A 15251-nucleotide genomic window follows, 5' to 3' on the forward strand; every position below is an offset into this window, starting at 1 on the left:
TTCTTGCTAATAAGGTCTCCAGTAAGTAGCCCATTCAGCTTAGTTCTCTCCCTCCTTGTCCTGCAGATTCCCAGAGCTGGGCAAACTCCATTCTCTATGCATTAATGTTTTCCCCAAATGGGGATAGAAAAGGGGTTGGGGATATGTCTTGGGCCCTTTTTTCAAAGTCTCCTTCTCTTCCATCCCCTTCTCCTGCTGCTGCTACTACTGTCCCTTTAACCTGCTTCCAGCATGCTGCTGAGCGACGGGATCACCCAGGCATTGCAATCATGGACCTGATCACAGAGCCAGAGCGCTAGACCCTGCTCCACACTAGTGTCAGCAGCAGCATAATAATCAAAAGAACAGGAGAAAGTGAGTGCTGGAGAAGAGTGGGCATTTATTACTGTTGTTGTTCCTAGCTCCGCCACAGCCTGTGTCTGAAAGAACCCGGAGCTGGAGCAGCTGTTGCACTGAGTGGTGCTGCCGCCGACTTCAGTAACCATAGCAACAGCATCAGCACCATCACCATCCTCCTCCTCCTCACTCATTCTCCTCCTCCTCGGCATCGTCAGTACCGGGAGCAGGAGCAGCAGCAGCAGCCCTGACAGGAGCCAGAGCCCAGCAGTAGGGACTGCAATCAGCCCACTGCCTTTCTGTACCTGCTCCATCGACACCAGCAGCAGTAACCACAACCTTGTTTCCTACGGGGAGCGGGAGGGAGTGTGTTGAGGGAGGACCCCACAAAGACCCAGGTAAGATCAGCTGTGCTGCTTGCAAACTCTCCCCTTGATCAGTTCAGTTTTGTGTATGTGTGCATATTGCTAGTTTATTGGCTCTCTTGTTTCAAAGGCATTTTAATGACATTTCAACCAAGCATGTTTTCCAAAGCATGTTTTGCGATCTTTGCCATACAGACCCTCTCTCCACCTCCCCCCATATATGAAAAATAATAAATCCCTGTAATATTCCAGTGAGACTGATTAGAAATGGGGTGATCAGGGGACACAACGTGATCCGAGTATGAACGATTCGAGCTGTGTGCTCCAAAATAAAAGTGAAGGGTTGCGATGAAGCAAAGGTCGACATAGCAATAAATAACCCTCTGAAAAAAATAATCCAGACAACAGTGCATTTCTCTCTCCTCAGTGCACAGAATAAATTCTTTGGGTCATATTTAGGAGAGATCTGTAAGATATAGGTGTGTGTGTGTGTGTGTATGGGCTAGAGAGGCAACCTCATTGTAATCTGTCACTGAAAGGGTTGTGTTACATGCTTTAAAATAAAAGTAAATAGTTGCAGTAACACTAAGGTCGTCATAGCTATTAACAATAATTTAAAAAAAATACTTACCAAAATGTTCAGTACTTCCTATCTTAAAAAAAAAAATGTAATGAGTAAGAAATAAGGGAAACTCACTGGATCAATATATAGAAAAACATACATTGGGTGCATTTAAAACGAGTAAAGATCAGCAATAATGCAAAGACGAGTGTGGAAATTAATCCTCATTGAACACACAAATAAATAAAAATGCCATGCAATGCCCATATGAAAACTTGTATCGTGCTGAGAGAGTGAGTGTTTGTGGAGAGGGTAAAAGTAAGTTGAAGCCAAGTGGTAACTGTATGCTATGTAATGACTGCAGAGAGCTCTTTCCACTTACACGTAACTAATATTTTTTTGCAGCAGTAAGGAGAGATAGAGACGTCAGCAGCTATCTCCTCCCCCCCCACCCACCCTGGTTATCACTGCCTGCCTGGTTGGAAATGTACTTCACTGTAATGACAATCAGCATTTCAATAAAAGCGAGCCAGACATTAGCAAAGTCGTACCCATGAAATGTCAAAATTATAACCCTGCTTCTGGTTCATAATTATGCTCCGGGAGTGATCTAGATGTGAGGTAGCCATGGCTAAACTGCACCTGCCTTCATGTTGAACAATGATAGAGAATGGGTCCCAATCCTGCAAAGCCCACTGAAATCAACAGGAACTGGAGGTGTTCTGCACCCTGCGGGAGGCACCGAACATATCTCAGAATCATGCCCATTATTTCTCTCTCATATGTAATACACACTACTTACACAAGCTGTGAAGCACGGAATATACACAGATCACCCTGATAGAGAAAGTGCTGTAGAAATTGACAGATAACTACATCCCTGCTCTGGAATTCTATAGGATGGGTTAAAAAACATGTATAGAGATTAACATTCAGAATCCAATTCTGTAGACTTGCAGAGTAATTTCCCTAGCACCATCTCGATATCATTGTTATTAAAATCTATAGGACTTCTCCATAAGAGGATGTTTGGCCTTATTAATAAAAGTATTTTAAAATAGCCAAGTATAATTAGAAGGGCTGATTTTTGGTCCTCGTTCTAATTAAATCTGTGTACTGTGAAACCATAGGTCGCTGGATGACGTCCACTAGGATATCTTGGCAAGATCTACGATATATGTTTGGCCACGTTTGATTTCCTGTTTTAAGGCTAGAGACTATAATAATTTTGGGAACCCTCTTTTGCAATGATATGTCTTGGAGAGGATGGGTCAGGGGAAAAAATGCAATAATAGGAACCTGAACTGGATCATGTTTATGGTGGTGATAAATCAGCTGCAGCATTTTAATCAGTTTTATACCTGTTGTAGGGATATCAAGCACATAATCAAGAGGGAACATTGTAAAGAATGAAGCAGAGTGAATATTTCATCAGTGCAAACAAATGATTAAAGGTCAAGGGGCTTTGAGATTACACACAATGTCCACAAAATATTCTGAATTATTACTTTGCTGCTAGCTGGAGGCGAATGATTTCATAGAAGCCAGCACTGTATATATGCTGACACCGGATTACTATGGGGCTGCAAAACTTCTGTTAAAAAACAGCTCTAGAAAAGGCAGGAAATCAGTGTGTTTATAGCAAAGCAATGCTCCTATAAAATCAGTGTGAGAGATGGAAAGTGCTGTCAGTTTATGGAGAGTCAGTCCAGTGTTTAGCGTTTGTATCCATGTAATTGTAAACAGTCAGGGTGTGAGGCACTTAGGGTGTATCCACACAGTGATAAAAAACCTGCGGCTTGTCCGGCTCAGATGACTCGGGCTTGCAGGGCTCGGGCTCTGGACTGTAAAATTGCTATGTAGATGTTGGGGTGGGGGGGAGTTATCACTGTGTAGATGTACCCCTAGAATAACTGATTTTTAATATTCAGGGCCAGCCAACACTTCCAGCTGACAGTGATTACCCCCCCCCCACTTACTCAAACTAGAATCTTAGGAGAGGATTTTCCTTGTATCAGATGGCTTGTTTTATATTACCATTTCATGCTAATGTGGAAGGACATATAGTCTGTCTGTCTTTGTACTTGGAAGTTAAGGGTTGGACTCTTGACGACCATCTAGCATTGGTATCTGGCACTGTTCTGGGGGAAAAATGCTATTTTGGTACCTAAAGGTATTAACTATCTTTTAAAAATCCAGTTTCTTTTTCATTAGTCCTCCATTGTATCTCAATGGAGCTTAGAACAAAATCAGGCGTTTATGGTAGCTGTCATCAAAGTCAGCTTTTGTCAACAAGTTGCAACAATAATTTCTGAGACACAGCAGCTAATTTCCTCTTATAAGTGTAGGGGAAACTGCCATGTTCCACATGACACTGCTTGGTACTATTTGGCAAGTGATTCTTCATTGCTGGTGAACAACGTATCTGATATTGTTGTTTTTTTTTTAATTCATCTTCATTTTATTTAGAGGCTTTGAAGAAAATTTGTTTTTACTCTAATTTTCCCCTTTATTTTTTCTTGTCTCAGTATTTTAAGTGGCATGCCCTTTTAACTGGGTAAAATCAGGTTTTTAATAAAAAACAGAGAAATTAGTTATGGCAAAGGATTGCAAGGTGATCCAGGGTAATATTTTCAGAGATGCTAAGCAGCAGTCTGCTGTGGTCCCTTTGGAATTAAAGGGAGATATGGGGCCTCCGCAACTCAAGGGATCAACCCCTCTAATCCATCTCCCTGTCAGGGAAAGATTGTTCCCTGCTGGATATGCGACAGAACCACACATCCTAAATACAACGTAACCCATGCTAATACAATGTAGATCTTTGTCCCTATGACTGGGTATAACAGGCCCTTTGAGGACCCCTGCTGGAGGCCTTGTCATCGTACCACACCTTGCTCCCAGGAAGGAGCAGTGAAAGTGGGTCCTCCAGACCTGCCTAGAAAGGCTGCAGGAAGCAGCCAATCAGAGCACAGCAGGCTCAGATAAAAGGAGCTACAGGGTCTAAGCAGGTCAGTCACTGTCTGAAACCAGAGAGGGAGAGGCTGAGGCTATGGGTAAAGCATCCTGGGAGAGACCCATTCAAGGAGGTGTAAGCAGGGGAATAGTCCCGCTATTGTGGGGAACTTTCCTGGCTTCTGCACTACCCCGGAGAAGTGGGCTAGCGAAAGGATCTGAGTCCTCGCTCCCACTTCCTTTACCCAGTGGCCTCCCTGCCCTTGAGGACTCCCCTTCCACTCTCCTGTCTGGCAGAGTCCTCGTAACCCCAACAAGGCTGGGCCCAGGATTCCTGGGGGGCTCGACCCCCAACCCTGCTGTGGTCACCTAGGACAGGGGATAGGGTGTCCCCACTCTGGGGTACTCTCTCTGCCCCGGGCACTTCTCTGACCATTACATACAATTTAAAGCAGATGCAAGTTACTTAATTGACAATTAATTTTAAAAAGAATAAGGGAAAATGAGAAAGGTTAAAGGAAACACATCAACCCGCTCTGTGGCAGGGAACATCACAAACGGTGTCTCTGGAATGTCCGGGCAGTTCACAGTCTGTTCCTTGTAAGTCCCAGGCCTCCTTCTCCGGCCCTGGCCGTGCTGCAGGGATGCTGTGGGTTGGACACTCGCTCTGGTGGTGGCCACAGGCTCTAGGTGGCAGGGCCCTTCTTCCCAGCATTGCTCGTGCCTTGTCAGGGTTACCAATCCCCCTTCAACTCTAGCCTGCAGAGCCTCCTGGCTGAGGCGTCTCCCTGTGTTAGGCCCACTGCCCAGGGTCCCCCCTTGCTCTCCCCAGCTGGTCACAACACCCGGCTCCGGACTGCTCCATCCTCAGCTCCACTCTACTTCAGCACGGCTGCTGCTCTGCCTCCAGCTCCCTGGGCTGCTTCTCTGGCTCTGGTTGCTACAGCTCTGCTCCCAGGACAGGTCTGCTCTGCAGGCTGCTTCTGGGACTCTGCTCCCAGCACTGACCTGCTTTGTGGGCTGTTTTTCTGGCCCCTCTGGCTCTGGTTGCTGCAGCTCTGCTCCCAGGGCAAGTCTGCTCTCTCTGGGCTGTGCCTCTGGCTTTGGGGCTGCAGCTCTGCTCCCAGGACAGGGTCTGCTCCCTCTGGATCTGGCACAGCTCTACTCCCCAGCTCAGGCCCCTGCTTTCTCCTTAGCTCGGCCCCACTCTGTCTGACCCAGGCAAATCCAGCTCACACGGAGGACAGGACCTCCCTGGCCTCCTGACTCCCTGATTAGCCTGCCCACCCTGTCATTCAGGCTGACCTGGAGCATTGGCCTCTCCCCATTATTCCTGGGGGCTGGCAGTCTCAGGGTCCTGATTCCCCATTGACCCTTCCCCCTTTTTAGTACTGGGAGCTAGCAACTAAAACACCCCCACTGAATGTTAGTAAGGGGGCAACAGTCCCCTTACAGAGGGAATAGAGAACCCTGAGGTAAAGGTGAAGAGGAGGGGGCTACATGGGAAGAGCCCCAGGGAATAGCAGCAGCAATGGCGTTAAAGGGAGCAGCATGGGGCTGCCGTTTTTAGGGTCCCCGGGTTGGAATCTGGAGTAGTGAGTTGGCCCGGGTCCCCTGCACTGGCAAAGTGGCCAAAACCCTCAGAAGGGGACAAGTTTTGTTTAGAAGCCTATGTACAGGGCTCAAGGATGGGCCTGAAGAACCTGCAGAGGGCCAACCATTTGTGGAACTTTGTTCCTCTTGCCCCCCATCCCTAAAGGGGACTGAATTTGAAGGCGTGACCTGGCTGAGAGCTGAGGTAAAGGCTAGGAATCTCCAGAGAGAAAGCCCTGGGGGCACTGCTCTATACCAGGGCAGGCACAGAGTTAAAGCTAGTACAGAGAGGGCTGAGGACAGAGCCCAAAGACAGGGCAGTAGATGTTAACAAGGGCATAGAGACGGGCCCTGTTGGACCTTTTACTCTGGTATTGTTTGTGCGTATTGGCGGTGTGTGACTTGGCTGGAGGGCTCGGCCACTGAAGATGCAGCTGAGGAGGTTAACAGCTGGCCAGGGGCAGAGAGCAAGTGCAGGAGGTGCTCATGAGAGGCGAGTGTCTCCTCTCACGGCCCCTTCTCGTGGCTATCTCACTGGAGACTTTGAGGGTCTGTCAGTGTTCACAGCTTCAGCTGTGCAGGTACCAGGTTCGCCCTCCATATGTTGACGTAAGTGGGGTTTACGAAAAAAGCCCTCTCTGCCAGACTCTGGGCGTGTTTTTTGCTGTGGATCCACACTTCACAGCCCCTCCCTGTTCTCTGCAATGTGTGAGGTTGTATTTTCTTGTATGTGTACCGGGTGCTTGTGTCCAAGCAGGCAACTAGCCTGCCATTATGGTTGAAGTTTCCTGCTTAGTTCCTGTATTCTACTCTGGATCCAACTCCCTCCCTTGCATACTGGCAGTGCTCTACATTCCTGCTTCTCAAGCTATCTAACGTGGGGGACCGACAATTTTTTTTTCCACTGTGCGCTCAGACCGGCAGCCAAAGGCTGCTGGTCCGCGGACCACCACTTTGAGTAGCACTGCTCTACATCCTCTCTGGAGGAAGCCGTTCCTGACCTCCAGCAAGACCTTTGCTAACACTGTTCCAGGTGGTAACGTGTTGGGGCTACCAAAGGGCAGTTCCAGTTGCTATGTTGCTCTGAGCCCTGTCTCAAAAGGTCAATTTCATCAACTTGGTGACACGCCTGATCTCAGCCCGCCTAGAGAATGAGTCACAGGTTGCTTTCTTCCAAACCTAAATCCAAGGGATATAATTTTATTCCCTTTCTAATCCTATCATTAGTGCCTGCAATGTTAGTGACTCTGTTGTTCTGCAGTTTTACTTCTCTATTGGCTGATTGCAGATTGAGCTTCCTAAGGAAGGGCAATATGGAAATTCCAGGTTTCAGAGTAGCAGCCGTGTGAGTCTCTATCCCCAAAAAGAAAAAGAGTACTTGTGGCACTTTAGAGACTAACAAATTTATTTGAGCATAAGCTTTCATGGGCACCTTAGAGACTAACCAATTTATTTGAGCATAAGCTTTCGTGAGCTACAGCTCACTTCATTGGATGATAGGGCACTATACATAATTACCATATCCTGTTTTTTTAAATAGTTTTCTAGTTGTGACACATTACAGTTGTTTAATCACTCCTGTAGAAGGTTAGAGGAATGGGATTAGGGTCAGGTGAGCAGCAGTTTGGTGTTTGGTGACTCCTGACTGTCCGTTTTTTGTAACAGTCCTCTGTTTTGTTGTATTCCCAAACATGTTTGGGAATATACACATTGTAAATGCATGACTAAATGTTATTAGTTTTTATTATTAATGACATTGCAAGGGACTGGCTTGTGTGTGTAAAATTTATATAATATACCACTGCTCAGGAATGCATGAATCAGAACTGGTTGTCTCTATGTTATAGATTGCCAACACATAGTAGAGATTCTCCTTTAGGTTAAGCGCTAGGAGCCTGCGCTTCTGTTGCGTGCGGAACTGAACTCTATCCCCACTGTGACCATGAGGTTTTTAAGGAGTCACTGGCCATATTGTTGCACACCAGGTGAAGTTCCTAGGTAGCTGCTGTCTGTTACATTGTGACCTGGTGCTAAGTGTCTCCTATATTCACTCAGCACCTCCTAGGATCAGGCCGTAACTTTATTCCATTTGTTTGGAAAACGTGTACCTGAGCCAAAGCTCCTATGTGATATTTCCACTGACTGAGCACATTCTACCTGGAAGAGGACTGGTTTCTGTTGGATATTTCTTTTAAATTAATTGTTGGTATCTAGCACGCAGCAGTGTGTTGAATTTTATATGTAAGCCAAGGAGCAGGTCTCAGTCTTTCTATTGCCCCCATGGAGTTGCATATTTATCAGGTGTGATACATCCACCAAACAATATTGAGTCCATGTCAATGAGTTGTTGACAGGTACTATTGTAAATTTGTATTTTTGATATGTGAAGGATACAGAAATCAAATATCTTTCTAAGAGTTATTTCTTAAAGAGGAGAGCAAGAGTATCCACATTTAACTTTTCTGAGTCTTTTATAAGCAGGATATTTCCTTAGTACCAAAGAGATCAAGATCTCAGAGGCTCTGATTCTACAAAGAGTATCTGTGTGGGCCCACTGCAGGATTGGGACCCTGACCACAATCCTGTCCTCCCTTACCTTTATCCTCTCTCTGCTTTTTGTTTACATCCACCAGTCATCTCTCATTAGATACTAACATTGTAAACTCTTTGTGGTAGGGACTGGCTTTTTCTTGCAGGTGGATAAAGTGCCTGGCGCACAATGGGGCCTTACTTCTGATCAAAGCTTTATTCTCTACCCCAGTACATATCGTAATATTGCTGAGATCGTACATGAGGAATGATCCCATTGGGTTGACATGGAGGTTTTCTGGTTTTAATAGTATGGCATTGGGGCCCAGTAAATAATAAGAGTTCACAAAGTGGCATTAACTTCATCACAAATGGCTACTGGAAAGTCACAGGATAAATCCCATTCTAAATGCTGTGCCTAGATCCCTGAATTCTGTGCTGTGTCTGATGGGTTTGCCTGTTTTCTTCACATAAAAGGGCCGCATTATTGATTATTTTATTTATTTATTTATTTGTTTTGGTGTGTGCATGTAATTTTTTAAGTACGGGATTCCATTATGAGATCTCATTTCAATGAATTATTTCTAGCACAATAGTAAATGGACAAGGGGGAAGATACAAACAGTGGGCCCAAGCTCTCCTGTGTGAGGAGTGGGGGGGTCATCTGTCTTTCCAGGGCTCCATAGATAGCTGTCCTGTGAGGCTGGGAACAGGAAGAGACTGGGCAGTTTGGCAGAGGGAGGCAGTAGGCTGGGTAGGTCAAAAGGGCCTCATATTGTTCCCCACAATGACCCTGTGGATTTTCCAAAAAAGGAGATACCACCTAGAGTCAGACTACTTTCTACTTTAGAAGGTGCTTCTGTAGTAAGAATCTTAGAATTATAGGGTTAGAAGGGACCACAGGTTTTTTGTTCAGGAGGGGATTCTTGGAGACCCAACTACAGTAGAACCTCAGAGTTACAAACATTTTGGGAATGGAGGTTGTTCGTAACTCTGAACAAAACATTACAGTTGGTCTTTCAAAAGCTTTCAAACTGAACATTTACTTAGTAAAGTTTCAAAGCGATATTATGCAGAAGAAAAATGCTGCCTTCAATTTTTTTTTGTTAGTAGTTTATGTTTAACAGAGCACATAAGAATGGCCATACTGGGTCAGACCAAAGGTCCATCTAGCCCAGTATCCTGTCATCGGACAGTGGCCAGTGCCAGGTGCCCCCGAGGGAATGAACAGAACATGTAATCATCAAGTGATACACACCCTGTTGCTTATTCCCAGCTTCTGGCAAACAGAGGCTAGGGACGCTATCCCTGCCCATCCTGGCTAATAGTCATTGATGGACCTATCCTCCATGAACTTATCTAGTGTGGTGGGTTTTTTTTTTTTGAACCCTGCTATAGTCTTGGCCTTCACAACATCCTCTGGCAAGGAGTTCCACAGGTTGGCTGTGCATTTTGTGAAGAAATACTTTCTTTTATTTGTTTTAAACCTGCTGCCTATTAACTTCATTTGACAGGTTTGTGTTATGAGAAGTAGTAAACAACACTTTCTTATCTACTTTCTCTACTACACCAGTCATGATTTTATAGAACTCAATCATATCTCCTCTTAGCCGTCTCTTTTCCAAGCTGAAAAGTCCCAGTCTTGTTAACCTCTCCTCATACGGAAGCTGTTTCATACCCTTAATCATTTTTGTTGCAGTACTGTACTGGCTTTTTATTGTTTTGTCTCTGCTGCTGCCTAACTGTGTACTTCTGGTTCCAAATGAGGTGTGTGGTTTACTAGTCAGTTTGTAACTCTGATGTTCTACTGTATTGTGAAGGTTAGGGCCCTCCACACACACACACACACAAGTTTTGGGGTGGACCTGTTCGATAGCTGCCATTTTGGCTGACATGATCAAACCAGGGACCACCAGTGCTTAAGCGGGGGAAGGAGAGGGGAAGCTGCTACAGCTTTAGCTCAGAGCCAGGCTATGTGGCTGGGGCTGTTGCAGACTTGCATCATCTGTGGATAAGGCACAGAATGTGATCTGTAATACACACTGACCAGTGGGTTACTTCTGTACTGCTCATTCATTTCTATAGCCCTCTGTTTTACTATGGCATGCGGCCCTCAATTATACCAAGTTATATGGAGTCACATCTGACTTATGCAACTGACTGGAATGGGACTTTAAGTGAGTTAGCTGTGTACCAAATCCTGCTCATCTGGGGCTCTGTGGCAGGTCTGTGGAGGTCTGAAAGCAGTTTGTGGCCCATATTATACTTTGTAAATCTATTGTACAACAAGAAAAACTATAGCATCATTTATTTCCTTTGTGTCTCCATCTCAGCTGAAAACGTCTTTTGTCCCTAGCTCACCATTGTATCCCTTTTCATTTTTCTCTCCCTCTGCAGCTGTGTTGACGCTAGGCTCTGTCAGGGTGCAGTTTGCAGGGTAGATGGTACAAACAAGAACATTTCATAGTTATCTTCATGCATGCTTGGCTTGACCCTGGACAACTGATGTTAATAGGACTCTGGACATTGACTTTAATAGGAGTAGGAGTGAGCCCAGTATTGCAATAGGTTTTTCAAGGAAGATAACCTACAATTTAGGAGCAAAGGAAGATTAAGAAGTGACTCAGCCTGTTTCAGAGAGCCTAATGCAAAGCCCATCAATTCAATGCAGCTATTTCCATAGGCTGCAGTGGGCCTGGGATCCAGCCCAGAAGAAAGTTATGGAGAGAGGTCAAAAACTAAGTAGTGCATTATGAATGCCAGAGTGATATAAGAACAGCCATACTAGCCCAGACCAACAGTCCATCTAGCCTAGTATCCTGTCTTCTGACAGTGGCCGCTACCCGATGCATCAGCGGGAATGAACAGAACAGGGTGATTATGTCTGATCCATTCCCTGTCGTCCAGTCCAGCTTCTGGCAGTTGGAGGTTTAGGGACACCCGGAGCATGGGGTTGTGCCCCTGACCATCTTAGCTAATAACCATTGATGGACCTACCCTCCATGAACTTTTCTAACTTTTTTTAACCTAGTTACACGTTTGGCCATCACAGTGTCCCTTAGCAATAAGTTCAACACGTTGACCTTTAATGATGTGTGGAGAGAAGAGCAGTGAAGACGGATACTGGATGAGTAGGCAGGGGAGATGTAGGATGAAGTGGCCCCAGAGGGGTTATATTTGGAGGAAAGGGACTGGAGGATTGGCGCTAAGGGAATACAATAGTGGTCTCAGTAGCTTTTGGTGTGGTAAATGTCACAAGAAAAACGGGGAATGAATCCTGACTGGATTACAAGTCAAATATTTTTTTGTTTTTGGAATAAACCACTGGGAAATGATCAGATTTTACCAGTAGTGCTGTAATGGAGCACTGTCTTGCTTTAGGTGACTCATGGTGGGAGAGAATGACATTAGCACTTTAATAAATGTACAGTGCTGAGTGCATTGTTTCAGCTCGGCTAATAATAACATTCTAAATGAGAGACAAAGTGGGATAAATCACATCATAATTCAGAATGCAGAAATAGTCGCTGCTAGAGGAACTAAAAATAGACAACTGTATAACCCTAACACCTACAGCGGCATGCTGGTGGAGGCAGGGTGTGGGCAGGCTGGCTAGGAGGGAGATGCTCACTTGTCCTAGATGTTGGATGTGATTCATACAGCTGGTGTCTTCCTTGGCTACTCAGTAAGTGGCTTCACAGGCGCCCTATGTACTGGGGAGCACTGGGTAAAGGGTAGGGCTCCAATAAACCACACAAACTGCAGTCTGAACTGTGGAGAGGCAGGCAGCTCCTCCTGTGTGCATGCGGTGTCCCAGGGATGTGCCCCAGTGCCAGGCCTGTTACCTATGGTACTGTGCCTAGGGAAGAGGTCTTACTCCTATCATAGAACCATGGGGTTAGAAGGGACCACAAGGATCCCCTAGTCTACACCCCTGCTGAGATGGAGGATTTGTTGTGTCTAAACCATCCAAGGCAGATGGCTCTCCAGCCTCCTTTTGAAAACCTCCCATGGAGGAGCTTCCACAACCTCCCTAGGCAGGTCTGTTCCATTGTCCTACTGTTCTTCCAGTTAGGAAGCTTTTCCTGAGATTTAATCTAAATCTGCTTTGCTGTAGTTTGAACCCATTGCCTCTTGTCCTGCACTCTCTGGCAAGGGAACAACTTTTTCCATCTTTTTTTATGACAGCCTTTCAAGTTTTCAAAGACCACTATCATTCCCCCCCTTACTCTCCTCTTTTTTAAACTGACTATACCCAGTTCCTTCAGCCTTTCCTTATATGGATTGCATTCCATCCTTTTGATCATCTTTTTTGTGCACCTCTGGATCCTTTCCGGTTTCTCTACACCATTCTGTAAAACAATGACCAGAATTGGGCACAATACAGCTCTGCTTGGTGCTGGTTAGACCTGAGCTGCAGTACCATCAAGTCCTGTGACTTGCATGTTATGCCTCTGTTAATTGCAACCCAAAATTGCATTTCCTTTTTGCAATAGCATGACATTTTTTCCCCATGCTGTATAAAAGATGGTGGCCACTGGCTGAACTGTTTACAGCCAAGGATCTGGGGTAAGTCTATTCCTTGACCCTGCCCTGCCCCCACCCCATTCTCCACCAAACATGTCCCCTCTGTATGCTACTCTTAGTCTGTGGAGGTATGACCATATGGGGCCTGATCTTACACTTACTGAAGTCACTGGGATCAGCGTTGGGCCCAGGCTGTGCAAGACACAGGTCCTGATTCTCCTGCCTCCCATGCCTACCAATTCAGTTAGATTGGGCTGAGCCTGGTGCAGAAGAGGGAAGAATCAAAGCAAGCACCATGGGCCTTTCTGCCCTCTCAGCCAGCATGAGCACCCACAAGGGAAGGCCATTCTGCATCTCACCCCCTGCCTCATGGAAGTGAGCAGAAAGAACTTCCACTGACTTCACTGAGCGCAGGACTTGGCCCTTCAGTGCGGCTTACCTGTGCGCCTGTGTCAAGGGGAGTAGTGAGGGCAGAGCACCTGGGACATGTGGGAGACATGAGAGAAGTCATGTAGTCAGAGACATCGTTGTGAAAAGCCTTAAAGCTGAGGATAAGGAGCTTTAACACGGGGCTATGAAGCCAGCAGAAAGATTCTCCAAGGTGGGTGATGTGTAGCACATGGCGGGTGGGGGGGTGGAGGGGAGATGAAGTTGAGCTTAGCAATGACATCTTGGCTAGAGCCAAGGCAGAGTGGTCTTTAAGAGCATTCTTTTTACTGAGTGGGGCTTGTTTCCTCTGCAGTGTGTGTGTGTCGCAGAGGCAGGTGTACCTTCTGAGAGGAGACGCTTCTGACTTGTTCTTAGTTGTCCATAGTGGCTGGCTAGGATACTGTTATGACACCTTGAGGTACGTAGGGTTGCCAACTTTCTAATCAGACAAGTGAACGCCCTGCCCCTGCCCCATCCCTTCTCTGAGGTCCTGCACCCACTCCGTCCCCCCTCCCTCCGTTGCTCGCTCTAACCCACCCTCACTCACTTTCACTGGTCTGGGGCAGAGGGTTGGGGTGCGGGAGGGAGGCGAGAGCTCCGGCTGGGGTTGCAGGCTCTGAGGTGGGGCTGGGGATCAAGGGTTTGGGGTGTGGGAGAGGGCTCTGGGCTGGGGCAGGGAGCTGGGGTTCAGGGGGGTATGGGCTGTGGGTGCAGGCTCCAGGTGGGCCCAGAAATGAGGGGTTCAGGGTGTGGGAGTACTCCGGGCTGGAGCAGGAGTTTGGGGTGCAGGGGGATGAGGACTCTGGCTGGGGGTGCAGCCTCTGGGGTAGGGCTGTGGATGAGGGGTTTGGGGTGCAGGAGGGATCAGGGTGTAGGGGTGTGTGGGGGGGTGAAGGCTCCAGGAGGGTGTTTGGGTGCAGGAGGGGATGCCTGGCTGGGGCAGAGGATTGGGGTGCGGCAGGGGGGCAGCTGAGGGCTCTGGCTGGGGGTGTGGGACTCTGGGGTGGGGCTGGGGATAAGGGGTTTGGGGTGAAGGAGGGGGCTACATATACCAATTAACAGGCAGCATGTTAGCACACTTTAGAAATCATTTCTCCGGAGAGCACATTACTTCAGTGTACAGACAAACCCCTAATCTTACTTTACGCAGTTCAGTCTTGTCCTGTCTTTCTTCATGAGGCTGGTCAAAAGGCTTGTACTGTAAATGCTTTGGTGCCAGGTCAGTCCATCATATGTGGTTTATACAATGCCTAGCACAGTGGAGCCTGATCTCTCATTGTGGCCTCTACATCCCACTGCAATACAAATAATTGGTCCCAAGTCTATCTTGTGTAATTCAGATTTTGCCTCCCTAAATAGCCCTCTCCCACACCCCAAACTCTGCAGTTTCTGTTTGGATAGTTCATATTATGCATTTCTGGGGTGGGGGGCACAGTTAAAACAGGTGCTGTGTTACATCCCAGAAGTGGCTGCAGTTCAGAGGCAGATGAAGTGGATTCCTTTTATCAATGAGTTCCTGGCCTCATTGAATTAATGGGAAAATTCCTTTTGACTTCAGGGAGGCCAAGGTTTCACCCTATATGTATATTACACATAAAACTCCCCAAAGATAAATGGACATTGTTAAAATTACAAAGTCAAGCACTCAAATTAGGAAATGCCAGAATTCAGATTGCCACGATGAAGCATGCTCAGGGCACCCTGAATCTTCAAAGATTCTAGTTGCTTAAGTCGAAGAAGTCTCTACTAAGCCTGTGCAAACTGAGATCCCCCCCTCCCCCAAAGACTTATAACTGGTCCAAATTTTGAAAGATTTTCACAGGGTGACAAAGGGCATGTCTCTGACACGAAGGCCACCCCTGCCAAATTTCAAGTCCCAGTTCCAAAGAATGGCGGCGCTAGGGCACCTCAAAGAGAAGGTTGCCTGATTGATTTTATTATTTTTAATATTGCACAGC

General features: G+C 46.6%; 1 protein-coding gene across 2 annotated transcripts in view; it reads left to right on the forward strand.

Annotated features, from left to right (window-relative positions):
- The first annotated feature begins 555 nt into the window (after positions 1 to 555).
- The window catches only part of FAM135B (family with sequence similarity 135 member B), a 349946-nt gene continuing 335250 nt past the window's right edge, over positions 556 to 15251 (forward strand). For both annotated transcript variants that reach the window (XR_012157070.1, XM_073330058.1), the window contains exon 1: positions 556 to 734. The gene's annotated coding sequence lies outside the window, so the exon portion shown is untranslated. The remainder of the gene's footprint in view (positions 735 to 15251) is intronic.

Source organism: Lepidochelys kempii, chromosome 2 (assembly GCF_965140265.1).
Source record: "Lepidochelys kempii isolate rLepKem1 chromosome 2, rLepKem1.hap2, whole genome shotgun sequence".
Lineage (NCBI taxonomy): Eukaryota > Metazoa > Chordata > Testudines > Cheloniidae > Lepidochelys > Lepidochelys kempii.